This window comes from Panicum virgatum, chromosome 2K (assembly GCF_016808335.1).
Source record: "Panicum virgatum strain AP13 chromosome 2K, P.virgatum_v5, whole genome shotgun sequence".
NCBI lineage: Eukaryota > Viridiplantae > Streptophyta > Magnoliopsida > Poales > Poaceae > Panicum > Panicum virgatum.
The window spans coordinates 31,134,093-31,153,378 of NC_053137.1; the positions used below are offsets into that span (position 1 = coordinate 31,134,093).

Here is a 19,286-nt window from a genome sequence, read left to right on the forward strand (position 1 = left end):
AAAACACTCTCCGAGTTGGAGGAGAATTTGGAAAAACTGCTGGAAGATACCAAATAAGAAACTCCCATGAACGGAAATATTCTATCTTCCGGCTGCATCCACTCCATTGAACCAAGTCTCCGGAAGAAAAAGTCAAAAACCAGTTTCAAAAAAATTACTCACGGAAGGAAGCTGTCAAAAGACATTTTTTTCAAATGCCGATAATATCGACGAAAAAATTGAACACTGCCTTCGGCTAGCAGAAGACACATTCAATGACGGAACTTCCTACGAAGAATTCTCCAACCCTTGGACCCTCAGCCCTGCAGAACTGGAGCAGGATCAAGCATTCATCAAATACCTCGAAGAACTGGACGTACCAATCTCCGAATACAAACTAGTCGAGTGGTCAAATGACATCGATTTGTTTATGGAAGGACTAGCAAATCCTGACAAGCTTGAAACACTTTGGGAGCAATCCAAAGCGAAAAAGCTATGGCATGATTCACAAAACAAGTCATCAACTCAACTAGACCGATACTTATCCAAATCTCACCCTACAGAAGACTCTATTTCAATCGAAGACTACATGAGTCGCTGGTGCAACGTCATTCAAAACCCAAATTCACCTACTCCGCAAGAAAATCATCGCACACCACAACAATTTTCTCCGGAAGAACGTGACTATTTGGACAAGTACAATAAATTCATAAACGATCTCTTAGTCCGAATCGAAGGCGGATGGTCCCCACCGAACACCCTCACATACGATGAAGACCTCCTTCGATTCACCCTCGGACTATCTCCTCGAGCCAAGACAAACGAAGAATTCTACCCAGATTCGGATCAAGTCCTTAAAAGAATACGACTGGCCATACAACCCGATTTGGACAAGAAGGCATAATCAGACAAGAAGTCGACTTCTACTATCTATACAAAGGGAGAAATGCAAACCTCAAATAAGGAGAAGAGGCAACAATTCTCAGAATATGAAGAATTGCCTTTCCAGCAAGATTTTCCGCTCAAGGAAGACAACAAGACGAAAATTTCTGATCACGATCGCGAAATTTTCATGGCAATCCTCTCGGATCCCACAAACCAAAAGGACAATCACACAGCGCTAGAAGACCTGGACTATGATGATTTCCTTTCCAAAACGGAGGCAAGCGGAGTAGCAGCAGCTAGCTACAAAATCCCTTCACCACCACAAGGAATCACGGTCACCGTCCACCTAGACAACAACCCGAAGATGATCCTCAAGACAGAGCACCACCAACAACTTGGCGACTCGTTCGACTATTCCAACAGTGACTTACACATTATTATCAACATTGGTCGCAACGCGAAATCAATAATCATCAACAACGGTGAAGATCATGAAGAAGTCGAAGCCTACAACCCGACATCCAACTTCAAAATACCTGACAATTACGGGTACAACTCGCGGAAGCGGCGCTGCAACAAGGCAGCACCTTCTTCCCAACCAACAAAGCAGTCGAAGATTGATTCCACTCATCAAAAACTCCACTCAAGATGTTTCCTGCACCCTAAAGGAAAGCACTCGAGTTTCCAATGCATCATCCTTCGCAAAGCACTCGGAGCACCTCCACCTTCTGCCGACAAAGACAAGAAGAATCAACACGAGCAAAATCTCTTCTGAAAATCAAAGAAGGAGCTAGTCGGATGGGTCCAACCACCTCAGGGCTCACCCTCGTTCTTACACCCAATAAAGGCTAGGATGGGTCCGCCCGAGGGAGGTTCCACCCCCGAACTACTCAAGGAAGAAATACTCCTCACAAGATGGTCGGTTGGGTCCAACCACCTCAGGGCTAACCCCCGGTCTTATACCCAATAAAGGCTAGGATGGGTCTGCCCGAGGGAGGTTCCACCCCCGAACTATCAACCAAAACAAAATGGGAGTATGACAACAACTTGATCGAGTCGCCTTAGGGCATACCCCCGGTCTTACACCCAATAAAGGCCAGGATGTGTTCGCCCGAGTTCTGACTCAGTACCCAAACTACTCGTGACAGCAGAAGATAATTACTAAAGTCGAATCCCTCAGGGCCAACCCCCGGTCTTACACCCAATAAAGGCTAGGATGCGTCAGCCCGGGCAAGATTCCAATATAAAGAAGAAATCGAGTGCTTCAATACCTAATGAAGGAGAAAATTTCGTCGACAAAGACCCTAGAGACAAGTTCTCTACTTTCTTCAGGAGTCGTTAGTCGATTAGTTACTGCGAATACCAACCTTTCTTTGTTTACTCAAAGTAAAAGGCACGGCGAATCGAGTAGCTGGGACTAAGAGACATGAGCTCTGCAATCCTAGAGACAAGCTCTCTACTTTCTTCAGGAGTCGTTACTCCATCAGTTACTGCGAATACCAATCTTTCTTTGTTTACTCAAAGTAAAAGGCACGACGAATCGAGTAGCTGGGACTAAGAGACATGAACTCTACGGTCCTAGAGACAAGTTCTCTACTTTTTTCAGGAGTCATTACTCCATCAGTTACTTTGAATACCAACCTTTCCTTGTCCACTCAAGGTAAAAGGCACGGCGAATCGAGTAGCTGGGGCTAAGAGACATGAGCTCCGCGGCCCTAAGGAACAAGTTTCCTATCTCCCAAGAGGAAATACTCGTCCATGAGACGACAACTTGTCGACTGCCATGGTACTCGACTCAAGATGAGACAAGATCTCTACTTCCCAAGAGGACTTAGTCATCCATGAGGTGATAATTCATCGACTGCTACGGTACTCGACTCAAGATGAGACAAGATCTCTACTTCCCAAGAGGATATAGTCATCCAGGAAGTGATAATTCATCGACTGCTACGGCACTCGACCCAAGCTAAAACAAGGTCTCAATCTCCCAAGAGGATTTGTTCATCCATGAGATAACAACACGACAATCACCTCGAGAAGATACAAGATTTCTAATTCCTAAAAGGAATTCCTCGTCCGTAAGACGACAACTCGTCGACTACTATAGTACTCGACCTATGAAGAGACAAGATCTCTATTTTCCAAGAAGGAATCATCATTCACGGAGACAGAGACTAGTTGACTACTACGGTACTCGACTAATGATAAACAAGTTCTCCAAATTCCTAGAAGAAACTATTCGTCCACGAGACGACAGGCAATTCGACTACCACAGTACTCGAAGAAACAACTCAAGACAGCCAACGACAAGCTTTGTGAAAAGGCAACCAGCCGATTGGCCGTCAACTCAAAAAGAAAGTAGTATACATCTCAATATTAAAAAGTACTGCAGTGGACACAAATCCACAGAAAAGCCAAAAGAATATTACAACAACTGTTCAAGTCTCTAGCGCCGGCTCCAAGCCACTGATAACCCTATCAGCGATGGGTTTCATCTCCGCGACATACTCAGAGAATTTCTCCTCTGAACAGCCAACAACCACCCCTTCACCAATAGGGGACAAGTTTGCAGAGGGGAGAAAGGATTTAACTAATCCTAAGGCATGAGCTAAGTACTCTCTAGACGTCTCGGAGATGAAGCTACTAAGTCACTGGGGGCTTCACGAAGATGCTCCAGCAGACTCTTCTCACTAGCTCCCTCATCCTCGACCATGTCAACGACTACTTTAGCCGCCACCTTAAGATCAGCCAGCTACTGGGCCAACTCTTTGATCTGCGTCATGTCTCTAACCATTTGCTTGTCAGAGTCAGCTTTGATCTTGGTCAGCTTCTTCACAGCATCTGCATGACGATACATAATATTTTTAAGATCAGTCACCAGTTCATCCTTTTGCAACAACAAGCTTTTAAGCTCTGTTAAAGCAAGAAAAATATGAGCACAGAAGAAGCTACTCGAAGAAAACAAGCATCAAAGAAGGAAAAGAATACCTTTCTTCTCCTTGGAAGCAGCCTTGGCCTTTTCTTGCAGCTTGGAGGCCTTATCTTTCAGAACAGAATTGTCCTGCTCCAAAGCTTCGACCCAGGCCTCCAGAAGCCTGACCTTTTCTGACTGCTCCCGAGAAGACTTCTCAAGAGCATGTTCTCAACCTGCTGCGTCTGGTCAGCTGTCAACTGAAGACCCTCTCCAGTCCCCCGAAAGAACTCAGCCTGCTCAGCGACTTGCTTAGCCAGATTCTGTCAACAAAACACAGTCAAGACAGAGTACTCGACAAACCAACAAAAGTACTCGTATACAAAAGATACTTATTACAACAAGAGAAGAATGACAGCCTAGAATCCCTTGGGCTACGGCGGTCGACTCCTCGATTGGCTTCTCCACCTCTTGCTGCGGCGTCTCCAGCAGGATCAGATCAACGTTGGCGGCAGCCATAGGACTCTTTGGCTGATCTTCAGTCTGCTTCTCTGAAAAATACAAAAATATCAGCAGAGGCACGACAGAAAACCAGTCGATCACATCTCATAAAGCCCCTCACCAATGCCAACGACATGAGACTTCTTGCCCGCCTCCTCGGCCGCAGGACTCTTCGCCGTTCCAACAGCAGTATCGCCCAACCGATCACCATCTTTTGATGGGCTAGGGGGCAACTGGGCAATGCTCTTAAGGGAACCAAAGATCCCCTTCTCCGACTCATCAATCCCAAGAGCATCTGGGTTGCTACAAAACAAAGGAAGTACTCGACACTTCAACACAAAAACAAAGAAAGAAAGACAAGCAGCCGATCAATAGTTACACTTACTGAGAATAATGTTTCAACACGAATTTCTTCAGCTTAGTAAACTTCGGGACCCCGCTTAGCCCCGAAGCACTCTGCCGGACTCAAGTGAGTACGAACTGGTACTTTTCTGAAGTCTTGTGTTTGTTTTTTATGGCTTTTCTTCTTCTTAGGCCTCCTTCTCCTTCCTCTCAACAGAGCTCACCGCCTGCTTCTTGGAAGGAGAAGGAGGCCTAAGAAGAAGAAAAGCCATCAAAAACAAACACAAGACTTCAAAAAGTACCAATTTGTACTCACCTGTCACTGCTACCAGCAGAAGCGGCCCTCCGCTTCCGAGTCCTTATAGACTCAATGGCCGACTCACCCACCGCCCCGTCCCGGACATCTGATGCCGTCCAACTAGCCGATGGACCAGCACATCAAAAACACAACCATCATCAGTCGAAAATTCAACAGCTCAATCAAACAAAAGAGCAAAGAAAAGGTAGCCAGATTCACACTTGAGTCAGTATGCGCTAGAGGCACATCTTCAGGCAGCGGAGGCCTACTCTGATAATTTTCGGGATTAATCTGCACGAAAGACACCATATCAACTCGACTACTCGATAAAAAGTACCCGATTCAAACTACAATCTACTACTCGAAACAGTACCTCCCGAGGACGCCTGTCGGCTCTGAATCCCCCAGAAAGACTGGGCCTCTAGTCTATATTCTTCAGGAGCGCGGCCACCCGACCCTCCAACTCATTCTCGGAGATCTTCTCCCGAGTATATCGAGTGGGATCGTCCTCACCCGTATACTCAAAGGCAAGATGAACCCGCCGCTGCAGAGGCTGAACCCTCTGAATAGCCCAATGCGCCACCACAGAAGCACCAGAAATCTGGTGATCCGCCTTCAACCCTTCAATCTCCCCAAGGAGAAAGTTGACCTGATCCGCCCTGCCTCCCCTGGAATTCCAACTCGGTCACTTCAAAGGGGGGTCAGGAGTATGAAGGGGAAGGGAAGAGTGTAGCGAAAATTGCCTCTCATGCCATATTTCAATATAATGTTTTGGTGATTGATATAGACAACACAACACTTGGACTAATATGATTATTAAGATGACCATTCTTAGGCTTTTAGGTTCAAGTGATGACAAAGAGAAGGTAGGTGTAGCAAGGCCCGAAGGGCCGCCCCTACCGATGATGAGCAAATTGCACTCACCGGTGCAATGGGCTCAGTGGAGACCAAGTCAGCAGAGTGCACCGATTGAACCGACGACGGGAAAAATGAAGGCGTCGGTGCAATGGACCCAGAAGCTGAGGCTAGTGTAAGGATCACCGGGGTGTCCGACCCTAGAGGGGGAGGGGGTGAATAGGGTCGCTAATCGCTTTTCTATCCTAGGGCTCAATCTAATTGCATAAGATAAACCTAACACGTCCTACACATGCTAGTTATTACTAAGGTTTATCTATGCTACCCTCTACTTACCCCAAAAGACTTGCAACCTATAGTCAATCCTAATCAAACTAACTAGGAAAGTAAAGATAAGCAAGAAAGAGTAAATGCGGAAACGTAATGCGGTAAGTAAAGCGGTAAGGGAGAGGATATGCAAACTCCCGTGAAGACACCAAGACACACGATTTAACGTGGTTCGGTTAGGACACCAAAGTCCCTCCCTACGTCCACGGCCACTTGCTCACAAAGAACAAGTGTGATACCGAGTCTCTTCGCTTGATCACCGTCTTGCCACGCCTCCAAGGCTCCCGACAAGCAAAGGCTAAGTGACACCAAGTCACAAAGACGAGGTCACCGCCACCGTCTATCTCGAAGCGTCACCACGGCACCGTCTTCACTATCTTGGAGCTTTAACACCAAGTAGGGGCCTCCTTCCCCGCACAAAGTGTCGTTGCCACTCCGATGGCCCTTGGTGTGGAGAGGCAACGACACTTTGTGCGGGGAAGGAGACACCTCTTGGTGAGAAAGCTCCGATAGTGAAGACGGTGCTGTGGGTGACGCTTCGAGAGAGACGGTGGCGGTGGCCTTGTCTTGGTGACTTGGGGTCACTTAGCCTTTGCTTGCCGGGAGCCTTGGTGGTGAACGCAAGACGGTGATCAAGCGGAGAGACTCGGCATCACACTTGTTCGTGTTCGACAAGTGGCCGTGGACGTAGGGAGGGACTTGGTGTCCTGACCGAACCACGTTAAATCGTGTGTCTTGGTGTCTTCACGGGAGTTTGCATATTCTCTCCCTTACCTCTTTACTTACCGTATTAAGTTTCTGCATTTACTCTATCTTGCGTGCCTTTACTTTCCTAGTTAGTTTGATTAGGATTGGCTATAGGTTGCAAGTCTTTTAGGGGTAAGTAGAGAGTAGCATAGATAAACCTTAGTCATAACTAGCATGTGTAGGATGTGTTAGGTTTATCTCATGCAAATAGATTGAGCCCTAGGATAGAAAGCGATTAGCGACCCTATTCATCCCCTCCCCCTCTAGGGTCGGATACCCCGGTGATCCTTACAAAGAGGAAAGATTCCTAATATAGAACCACATCTCCTTCTAGTCGATGACTTTGTCGCTCAACTTGTAGGGGATGTACTTGATTTTTTCCCCTGGCAAAACTGCAACCCGGCTCCCCCGACTACATCTACCTTTGAATCATTGGGATGAGGCTTCATATGGAAGAAGTAATGGAAAAGATCGAAGTGGGGCTCAATCCCCAAGAATGCTTCACACAGATGAACAAAGATCAAAATATAAATAATAGAATTAGGGGTCAAGTGATGCACTTGGACCCCCAATGATGAAGAAGGCCACAGAAGAAATCAGAAACCGGAAATCCGAGGCCCCGAAGAACATGAGGAAGAAAAACAACAAATTCGTTTCCTTCCTCATTGGGAAAAGACTCCCCATCCGAACGCCTCCAATGGATAACGTTCCGAGGTTGAAGAAGATGACTCTCTACTAAGCCAAGCAAGTGGGAGTCGGAACACTTACTCGACTTCCACCCTTGAACATCCGCTTCATCTCCAGCGGCTTCGCCCACCTTCCCCCTTCCGGCTGATCTCTTAAGAGCCATGGAAATGAGAAGAGAATGATTCTTTCTTGCTTCACGCTTGGGGGCTAGCGGTGGCTAGTTTCTTGCCGCACCTGGAGGCGATAGCAGATGAGTTTTGTGGGCGGAGCAGGCGAAGGAAGCGTGCTAAACCTAGATTTACTCGAACAGTTAAATAAGCAGAGCCAATGGCAGTACGGTAAATAACTAGAAGTTCAAAGGTCGCGAACCAAGTTCTCAGAGTTATTTCATCCAACAATCTCGGGATTCGCTCCAAAGGAACCAGAATCAACACAAAGAAGGAAATCTGATTTGAAGGATTACATTCCAATAGAAAAAAATACACAGATCAGAACAGTTTAACTACTCGAAACCACTCGATCTCAACTACAAAGAGGTCAGTCCTAGGGCTGATACAAAGATACAAATCTTGTTACTCCAAAAGGGGAGTAATCCAGATACATTCAGGGAGGAAAAAGCTTGTTGTAAGAAGATATGCATGATCAGGAACATCGCAAATCCTCTTCTTGCACCTGCTCTTCTTCCTGATATATTTTGCAACAAAAACAATGCCATATCTCTAGAAGCCATCGAGGGGGAAACCACTAAAGTTTCCACACAGAGAATTACTTCAACAAACCACAAAGGCTTCTGATACGGCTTCCACCATCAACCCACCAGGTGCAAGATGACTAGGATGGCTGTGATGTGAGAAGTAATGGTGGCGGCCACGAAGATAGCAAGTGTTTGTGCTGCTCGCAAACACTCTTCTAGCACCTACAAAGAAGAATCGACTACTTCCATCAGGAGGTCGAGTACTCTCAAGCGAAGAACTCCACTTGGAACCCATAACTACAACTGCAAGATTGAAGAAACAAGTGCGACGGACCCTGCTTAAATAGAAGAAGCAACGGAGCCTCGCTATCCCTCGTGACACCAAAGGACAGGGTAGCTCACGGACGAAACAGAAAAGATTCTAGAGCAGTACTTGCCACGTGAACCCACGGGCACACAGTACACCACACTGACCTCTTCAGAAGATTCGCTGCAGTACTGATGACCTCAGAAAGATTACAGAGGACATGATACGATCTCCCGGACCCTTAACCCCAAATCAAGAATTTGAACTCAAGGCTTGGGGGCTGCGGGATACGTATCATAAATGGTAACTTTTTCGAAAAATATTTCGAACTCCAAACAGAAGTCTGGAGAACCTAGAAGACTGAATTGATCCTCAGCCTGATGTGTCAAATCAAACTAAGGCTCGGGGGCTACTCCATATGGAGCGCGAGTATATCGCACATCATATACCAAGATGAATTCGGGGCTTGAGCACCTCATAGCCTCGACGCAGCCGAAGAAGCACTCGTAAGACTACTCGAAACACCCGATGGACTCTGAAGGTGGACAACCGACTCCAGAAGCACTCGATGCTCTCGCTGTCCAAGCAGTGAAGTCCAGAAGCTCTCAAAGCACTCGACAAACGTCTTCAAAAGCACTTGGCGCCTGCAAGACTCGACTACGAAGAGCTCGGGGGCTTGTAAGACCCAGGGCAGCAGGACTGCTCATGGGCATGGAATATTCTTGAGTAGGGAGTAGTTCATGGGTATGCCCTACCCCCTTTGTATCTACCCGAATAGGAGTAGAACTAGTCGATATATTTTAGACCTAGCCGAACTCCTCGGACTGGGATCTTATTAGAACTCGACTAGGAGTTCCCATGTAATCCTGTTCCCCCAGATCATATAAGGGTGAACAGGGACCCCTCCAAAATATCGAACAACACCTAAGGGAATACAAACCACCACACAGGACGTAGGTATTACACTCTGGCGGTCTGAACCTGTCTAAATCCTTGTGTTCCTTGCACCATCGCGTTTTGATCTCGGCGAGTCCCTACTTATAACCACTCTCCTCAGGATACCCCTCGGAGAACACGACGGTAAAACACCGACACGTCCAACATGTGCTCTCTCGTGTGGCTCGCCTCCTCTCCCAATCCTCCAGTTGTATGCCTCCTCTCTGTTTGTCCCCCGACGTCTCTTGTCTAGCACCCCTCTGATCCGCGAACGAACCACTCTGACCATGGTGGCATCACTGCTGGCCTGCTGCTAAGAGGCAAGTGACGATAGGACAAACTAGGTACGTAGCTAGCTAACTGATGTGCAAATGTGTCTCTTCAATTTTTTTTCTTAATAATCACTTCTTGATTTTCCTTGGTGATCCAATTGTTGCATGAAAATTATATATGAATTATTTTAAATTCTAGGAGCAGTGATGAACAGATCGTCTTATTTTCATGAATTTTCCAGAAGAAATCAACATGCGCTCGAATGGTTTCGTTCAAATCACGTGCTAGCCATTGATCTTCGCACACAAAAAAGATACAAGGTATAGATAATCCTATGTTTAGGGCTTGCAGTTTCTCACCAATAAACATGACGAACAATAACAAATGTTACGAGATAGCAGTCACATTTATCATGATATACATATTTTTGGAACTTATTTTCAAGATTAATTTAATTAATACATAACTCTATACACTTTTGAATTAGAATCTAATTGGTTTCATAAATCAGAGTGTGATCTGTGCTCCTACTGTGAACTAGCCAATCAGCACAGACAAGCATACAGGAACTAGCTAGAAAGGTCAGCTCGTGAAAGATCATGCAAACGAATGGATTAAATATTGACTAATTCAAACATCACAAGTAAATCCTACAAGCAAGCAACATACTGATGTCGCTGCTCATTAAAGAAGACAAAAACTGAACTGCTGTAGCTCTGAGAAAATGAGAACATGTTGCTGCGTTCCTGCTGATGCTTCCGAACTGCTATAGCTCTGTGACTTTTTAGCTTTTTTTTGGCTCATGTGCTATATAATTAAATCTGAATCTGCTGATGCTTCCGAACTGCTGATGCTTCCAAATTGCTGAATTTCTATTCTTTTTCAGATAATTAAATCTAAACATGTCTTGTTATCAGCTTTTTCAATTCAGATAAGGTTTTTTCGCTCAACATTGTAATTGGTGTGTCTATATGCATGCTTACTTTTCTGAACATATTCAGATTTAATTATCTGAACACAACACCACTGCTAGCGCCATCATTAATTATCTGAACATATCTAGTTATTAGCTAACTAAATTTGAACATGTCTAGTTATTAGCTTCTCTGTATTTTTCAGATAACAAAACCTTAACATGTCTAGTTTATTTTCTGAACATGTGATATATATGCACGCTTAATTTTCTGAACATTTTTTTTGCTTTAAGCGCGCACCTTGTCCTGCCATGCATATAAGCAACTCAATGCATTTATGCAGGCATTAATGTGTTAAGAGCAAGGCAAACTCAGTGCATTTATCAAGGCAATTCTTGTACATTTCAGTTATCTGCGAAATAGTAAATCATTTCTACAATTATCTTATACATTTCAGTTATCTGGGTAGTCTGTCCCTTTTGAGTATCTTGTTTACAGGTTTTGTGTAGATTAAAGTCTAGTTGTAAAACCTTTAAAGAACTAGAGGATAGGCAGTTTTTGTGCAATTATTATATTTTTCTTGTTAGGCATCCTACTTGATTGCCAAGTATAATTAGCATCACCAAATTAGTTTTGCCGCACTCATGTCTAACTTTGTGCTGTGAGTTTCTTGTTTGATGGTTCCACACAATCTACCTGAAAACTTCATTTTTGTTTGAGATGTCATCATGGCACTACATATCTTTCCTGTCTTGTTAACCAAAAAGTATCGTCATCTATATGTTATTGCTTACTGTGACAAGATTGTACCAATGCTTCGTTATTCAGATCAAAGATGGATTTCAGGAGGGCAAGGACCTTTTCGTGAATGTCCAGTCAGCCATGAGGGAGGAGTAGATCTATGAGTTGAAGAAATATTGCACCTAAGTAAATTCTTTGGAGAACACTAGCCTTGGAACAGAGGGACCAACTGTATCTCAAAACTTGCACCCAAGTAAATTCTCAACTAGTTGCACAGATTGATAGCCGGTCAGTAGGCTTGATTTATTTTCTAATATTTTTGATATGATGTAGTGGGGAGTGGAAATTAGAGAGCTGTGGCAAGGCTGTGCACGGGAAGGTGAAGTCATATGTTTGCCTTTTCTTTGTTTTGATTTCACCTCTTTTGTCTTTTGTTTTGAGTTGTATATTGGTGGAGCTAGGATTCAAAGAGAGGATTTTTCACCTAAACCGTATGATTTTATTGGTTCACATTCACCCTTGCCAATTCAGCAATATGATGTAGGTGTTGACGGTCCTTAAGTGCCAAATCCGACCGTCAACTAAACTCATTAATAAAGGAAAACTATACGCCTTCCTCACATATTTGTATCACTAACCTTGCTCCACAGTTGTTTTCGAGTTTGTATGATTTCAGATCAGCAAGAGTGGAATAAAACGAAAACACGCAGCAGACGCCACACAACTACGCAGAAGATCGCATCCGGCGTCACCCACTTACAAGGAGGGCCCATTTGGCAAAGCAAACGGGCGCGCCACGCATAATGCACACAAGGAAAGACACAAATGCCCACCTGTCAGCCTGCCAGAGGAGGATAAGGGGCGCCAAGATGGGGTCGGCCGAACCCCTGCCCTGCCTCCCGTCCAGGTGCATTTCGAGGAGGAGTCGTGGCCAAGGCACCTGATCACCTTCCATATGTGCGTTTGGTGGGAAACCGACCTCCACTAGTATAAATAGGGCCCCCTCTCACCCCTCTCAACACACACACACACACACACACACACACACACACACACACACACACACACACACACACACACACACACACACACACACACACACACACACACACACACACACACACACACACACTTCATTCCACTCATTCCAAGGAGGCTCTCCTCTCTCTTGCTCTCTTAGCTAGGCTAGTTCTCTTTAGCGAAGCAAGTCATCCTCGGGGTCGTTGAGCAATCCTCGGCACCCGGTATGGCTTTGTATTCAACTTGTTAGACTTCTATTCATAATATAGAGTTATGCCATGGTTGCTTTGCTATCTTGATAGTTTATCAATCCATGCTTAGTTCGTTCATGAGTTATGCTAAGGTCTTGGTTAGGCCAGATGATCCGGGTACGGATAGGGGTTCGTTGTGCTTTCAGGCTTGCTCTAGCATTTTACTTGTCCATCCGAAGGGTGGGAGACCCGCAGACGCTTGGGTAGTGACTTCGCGCACAAGCGTGGTGCTCGGATATGCGGGATCCTTTGGATATGACTGTGCTCCACGGTGTGACTGGGGTAGACGGCATGTGGTGACAGCCCTGTCCGTCCGGCGTAATAGCTATGTTGCATTTAGCGTATTCCCCGATGTTCGGGTTCGGTGTAGGAGTTCATGCAAAGAGGTAACGGGACTGGATGCACTCTGGTGCGGGACCTTCTCCCCGCTATCCCATTTTCCTGGCACCTGTAGTCCTAACATGACCCCAGCTTTGGATAGAAGTATTAGGACACCTAACCTAGCCTAAGCTCCAGCTGACTTAACGTAGGATAGTTTAGTCCTTTGTTTTGTTGTTTCTCTCTTTTATTCCTTCCTCTTGGAGTGTGGTTGTGTGCTGTGTCGCATTACCCTTGCTTATCTCTTTACCTGGACTTACCCGTGATAGAGTTTTGCCTATTGCTTGAGGCACAATGTCATGGTTAATGTTAAGTACAGTACCTTTGCCACTGACATCCTTTGGGACAAAATAAATAACGATACCCTTACTCTCCGGGTGAAATGCTACAATGGTATATCCGTGCGCTTACGGATCCATCTGTAATCGTATAGATTATACCACGAGAGTGGCACCCCTTGGGTGCAGTTGCTAGGATGGGTCGATGCCCTCATTTCTAGTGATTGCACTAAGGACCGCCAACAGGCATTTCTGAGGCCGTTGCCGAGGTCTTCGCAAACCCGATGGCGACTTAAGAAATGCCAACAGTAGGCATTTAGTAGTATGGTGGTACATCGGTGCTGCTAACACTTTTTTTTTGAAGCTTATTAGTTTATTGGTTACCTATTGTTAAATTAGTAATATTATGTAGGCAATTTAGTAATGTTGTTGTACATCGTTGCTGCTAGCTTTTTTTAATTGAAGCTAAGCAGTTTATTGGCTACCCGTTTCCAATTCAGTAATACGATATAGGCAATTTAGTAATGTCATTTGTGCATTACTGTAGCTAGTAGTTTTTTTAGCAATTTATTGGTTAACCCTTGACAATTTGGTGATTTAATTTAGGCAATTTAGAAACATCTCTGCTAGTACTATTTTGTTAATTATATTTGCAAAGGAAGGCAACTACAGCTTAACTTTTATCAAGAGCAATTGAACAACGATGAGATGAGAAGAACTACTTTACGTGGATGTGCTGTCTATGAAGTAAAATACTACTTTTGCAGGGATTTCATCTCAATTTGCCCTGTTTCGATGAAGAAACAATATTGTTTTGAATTATGTTCATTTGCTTATACATTTATTCTAGATTGCCGATGAGTTATTATATTATGCTTTCACAATTCAATAAATATGCTTCTTACTGTAGAGAGATCAAAACATATTGAAGTGAGATCTTGTTTTAAAGATTTTGTTGAGGCCAGCGCAACTGTACAATCAGATTTGAATTTTGTTGCTCAAATGTAAAACTACGTCTTTTTTCAACTTGAACATTGTTTTTCTGGTGGGAATCTTTTGTGGGTCCATTGGTGTGTGCTGTTGCGAACAGTTCAAGTTTTCAAAAGTGGTGCGGCCGTACGGCCAGCCTAATTTACAGCCGGCCGTAAATTAGCTGCCTCCAATTGATAATATGTTGAGCACCACCATCACCAAAACAATAATTTTTAGTATTGGAGAGAGAGACGAGTAATCTGTTGGAGATGCTCTAAGGGTGACACAAAATTCCTTCCTCTATCATTGCTTGTCATACGTCGCCCCCGCTCATCGTACTTCGCTCGTTCCCCCTCCGTCTTGTTCAAAGAACATGGCCCCATGTCTCCCATTTCGCTGAAGGCTCGCCAATCTACGCCGTCCTCGCCGCCGCGCCATTGCTTAACCATTGCTTTTGTAGGGGAGACTCAGATCTTGTTGACCATGGCGTATAATATCATCAACTCATCGTGGCGCACTCTTCTTGGATCATCTCTTGGACAGAGAGTGATGACCACCCACTTGTGGATCAAACGAAGAGCCGGGTTTTGAATTTCATTGCACCAAGGTGCAAACTTGTCATGAACAACTTGACCCGAAATCGAACCCCAAAACTCATGTCGATTAAAACCGCGGCAATCTTTTTCAAGGGAAATTGGCAAGCGGGCATTAAAACCAAGGAGGTGGCTGAAATTTTTCCAAGTAAAATAGTATTCATTTCCAAAAAATGGAAATAAACATCGTCATCCACCTCCCGAAGAGTGCTAAGAAACTAGATGGTGATGGGACGAGAACCATCCTCCTCAAAGGGCAAAAAGTCATCCCCACCAACCGCATGCTAAACACGAGCGAAGTCAATGTTCATACCTGTTTTCTCGAGGAGGTCCGGATCGAAGGCTTTGGTATGCCCAAAGTCTCGATGCTTGATCATGGCATAGGCTTGTCACTCGCGGTCGTCTCTCAAGTCGAGGTACAGTGCATCATCATCATTCATTTCCATGTCATCGGCTTGTGGTTCTTCAGGTTGCTCCTCACTTTTTTCGTCTTGTTCATAGTCCATCGTGGTCGGTGTTTCCGTAGGTTCGGGAGAATGACGGGAGGTCGACCCACCCCGTGAACGAGATAAACTTGACCCCGTCAACTTCTTGATAGCTCCGGAGATTTTCCAACTTACACCTCTCATGCTTGCAACAAGAACAAATGAGAACAACTCAGACTTGGATTACATTAGTGAAATCAAAATGAATCTCTTACCCGAAAGTTATTCCTCCAAGTGTGTGGACAACCTTGCAGCAAAGAAATGAGAGAGAGAGAGATTTTTTGAAACCAAATTTGAGCCAAAATCCAATGAAACCCGAGTAAGAATTTGTGAGAGGGAGTGAGTGAAAGAGTGAGCATGAGAGCTTCACACCTCCCTCTCCGCCTCTATTTAAAGAAGAAATGACATGTGCATTCGAAGAGAACCAAGCCACAACGGCTAGAGACCCATTTGAAAATGTGGGGCCGGAGCACTAGCGGCGGCCGACCTGGGGGTCGACCGGCCCCACAGTGGGACCGCTGTCCTTCCCCTTTGGCATTTGAGTTCCAACGGCCATATGGCAGATGACCTTGGGGTGCTCGGCCAAATTTTGAAAGAATTTTCCAAAGGATTTTGAAACTTAGAAAAAATATTTTTGGTATTTTTGAAAAAAGAGAAAAGGTGCTAGAAAAATTCTAGCATGTAGAAAACGATTTTCAAAAATTTAAACATGCAGTGGAAAAATCAAAAGAGGTGAAAAATCAAAATGGAAATGGCAAAAACAAGTATGGGATAAGTACCAATTTACCTTTGGAAAGGGCATGTCATTTAAAGTCCGACATGCAAGACTTTTTTCCGATGTGCTTACCATTGGTCGGCTTGTCTCGGAGAATTGGACAAAGCCGAACTCTCAACCTTCTGCCACACCTTCTTTGTTTTCCTCTTTCACCTTCTTTGTTTTTCTCTTTTTTCTAGATGCGGTAGGTCGGTGTTCTGGCTAGGTTAGCGGTTCACCCCAGAGTGCCTTCCCTTCACTGTCCTGATGTATCAGGAAGTGTTGCTCCATCCTGTGCTAGAACTTGAAAAACATGTTCTCCTTGCCGACACGAAAGCAGACTTCTCCTCTTCTGACATCAATCCTTGCCTTGGCGGCCCTCAGGAATGGTCGCCCAAGAATGAGCTGAATTCTGATGTCACCCTCTATATCCATCACCACAATATTGGCAAGGATGAAGGAGTCTCGCACTCGCACCAAGATGTTTTCGACTATCTTTTCTAGATATCGAATCATAGAATCTGCGAGCTGCACAACCAAGTATGTTGGGGAAAGAGCAAGGTATTGAAGTTTTTTGTATATTTATGTGGGCATTATGTTCATGCTTGCCCCGAGATCGCAAAGGCATTGTTCGAAGTATTTGTCGTAGATCGAGCAGCTGATCATGGGGACCCCTGGATCCTCTTGCACTGCTGCCACCAGGCCATCCCAAGAGTCGTTCTTTGGGGGATTGTACCTATCTGCATGGTTATTGCATGGTGGCCTCCAGGACGGTTTACCCCATCTGGTAGACACCATGCTGAAATTTTCCACAGGAGTCTCAGGTTGCTCTGGGATCTTTCGGTTTTCAACAGTAGATAAAGAAGCAGTAATTTGAGCAAGTTGAGTTTCTATCATTTTATTGAAACTTAGTTAGTTTTTAAGAGTTGAAGACAAAGTTTCAAGTTTTACGTTCAAACTTTCCAGGGTTTTATCATTGGTCAAGAGCTTTTTATTTATATTTTCATTGATTTTAACTTGGCCAAGAACAAGTTTTCTCAAGGGCGGTTGGTTCGAATTAAAATTTGAATTGAAAGAAGAGTTGTAGTTATTAGCTCCCTGAAATGGTGGACGCGGCTGGTTCCACCCCTAGCCTCCTTGCTGTGGACGATATCCATTGTTGTTGTTGTTGTTGTTGTTATTGAGGTAGGCGCAGTCTTCATGGGTTTCGGGGTAGTCAGTCTCCGAATGTCCATCGTTGCCACAGACTTTGCACGTGAAGTGCGAAACCATGGCGTACACAAGATCATGGATTTGTTGTTTGCTCCCTTCCTCCATCTTCTTGATGAGGAGGTCTGACGGCACGCATGCCCTTTGTCCGGGGTTGGAGTCGTTCATCGCTCCACCCTTAATTGGAGACCATTTTCTCAATCAATTCTTTTGCTATTGTGATGGTCATGTCGAGAAAGGCTCCTCCAGCAGCAGAATCAATATGGGCTGTTAATATCGTCGTTAGCCCATTGTAGAAGTTTGTAGGATGAGCCATTTGTCCATTCCATGATGGGGATAGGCCAAGATGTATTCCTGCAGCCTTTCCCAAGCTTCCGAGATGGATTCCATCTCTATCTGCTGAAAACTTGATATCATCCCGCGCAGGGCATTTGTTTTGCCTAGCGGGAAGAACTTTGCGAGGAAAGACTTGGAGCATTTGTCCGAGGTGTTGATGTCCTTCTCTTTATAAAACTACTATTTCGCCTTCCCCAGCAGGGAGAAGGGAAATAGATGAAGCTTGATAACATTGGCGGCGACACCCCGTATGACTACGGTGTCGCAGAGCTCCAGAAAGTTCTGCAAATGTGCATTTACGTCCTCATTCGGCTTGCCACATAATGGGCTAGCCTGAAGCATGTTGATGAGGCTGGACTTGAGCTCAAAATTCATGTCCCCAACATTGATGTTGGGTCCGGTAGCCACATTGGCGGTAGACGGGATGGAGAACTCGCAGAGAGTCTTCTCAGCCATAGCCTCTAGAATGAGTGGAACGATGCGAAGTCGTGCCCTTCTCACAAGCTTCTCTGGATTGTTTGTGTAGTTTTCTGGCAGGGAGAAACTGGGTATACACTAACAATGTCTTCTTTCAATCACAAAATAAAAGACTACATAAAGTGACATTAGCGTGAAAGACCAGTGACTATATGTTGAGTATAAAGCTTAGATTAATATTAGCACAATAACTTTGTTCACATGCCATCCCCAGCAACGGCGCCAAAAATGCTTGTTGACATTTCTTAATGTAATCACTAGGAATGGGGGTGTTAAGCCCATCCTGTCAGACCTGGGGCAGCGGGATTGCTCACAGGCGTGGAATATTGTAGAGTAAAGGATAGCACATGGATGTACCTTACCTCTATTATAACTATTCAGATAGCAGTACAACTAGTTGATGTATAGGGAAACTACCCGACTACATTGGAATAGGATTCTAAAAGTACCCGTCTAGGACTTTTCATGTAACCCTGTCTCCCCAAGTTATATAAGGGCGGACGGGGACCCCTCCAAAAGAGGATCGACACCTAAGGCAATACAAACAACCACACAGGACGTAGGGTATTACGCTCCGGCGGCCTGAACCTATCTAAATCTTTGTGTTCCTTGCACCATCGCGTTCTGATCTCGGCGAGTCCCTGCCTACAATCAATCTCCTCGGGGTATACCTCGGAGAGCTTGGTGGTTAAACACCGACAGCTAGCGCACCAGGTAGGGGCTTCACCGACAACCATTGGAAGAATTCGATGGCACCACTCGACAACAACATGGTGCCTTCCAAAGGCACCACCTTCTACGTTAGCTCATGGGTTTTCATCGCTGACGGTTCAGGAGGCTTTGACAGCCACCTGATCGACCCCAGCACATCGGAAACCTCGTAAGCCGCACGATGATGCGAAATTGACAACTTCATCGACCAACTCGACGAGATCAAACTCCCGGTTCACGTCAAAGAAATCCGAGATCAACCCGGTTTTAACATAACCACACCCAAAACTCTTTTCGAGCTAGAAGAGGACCTGGACAACCTTTTGGAAATTTCTAGACAGGAGGCCATCGTAGACCGAGAGGCTCCCATGCCTGAATCCCCCCAAGATCATGCCCAGACCCACATAGAGCTCGTAGACAACATG

The 19,286-nt window shown here is 45.1% G+C and overlaps 1 non-coding gene across 1 annotated transcript; it reads left to right on the forward strand.

The window, feature by feature from the left end:
* Positions 1 to 17,659: 17,659 nt before the first annotated feature.
* Positions 17,660 to 17,766, forward strand: LOC120696313. Its single transcript, XR_005684090.1, has one exon. It is a non-coding gene; the product is annotated as a small nucleolar RNA R71 (small nucleolar RNA).
* The last annotated feature ends 1,520 nt before the right edge of the window (positions 17,767 to 19,286 follow it).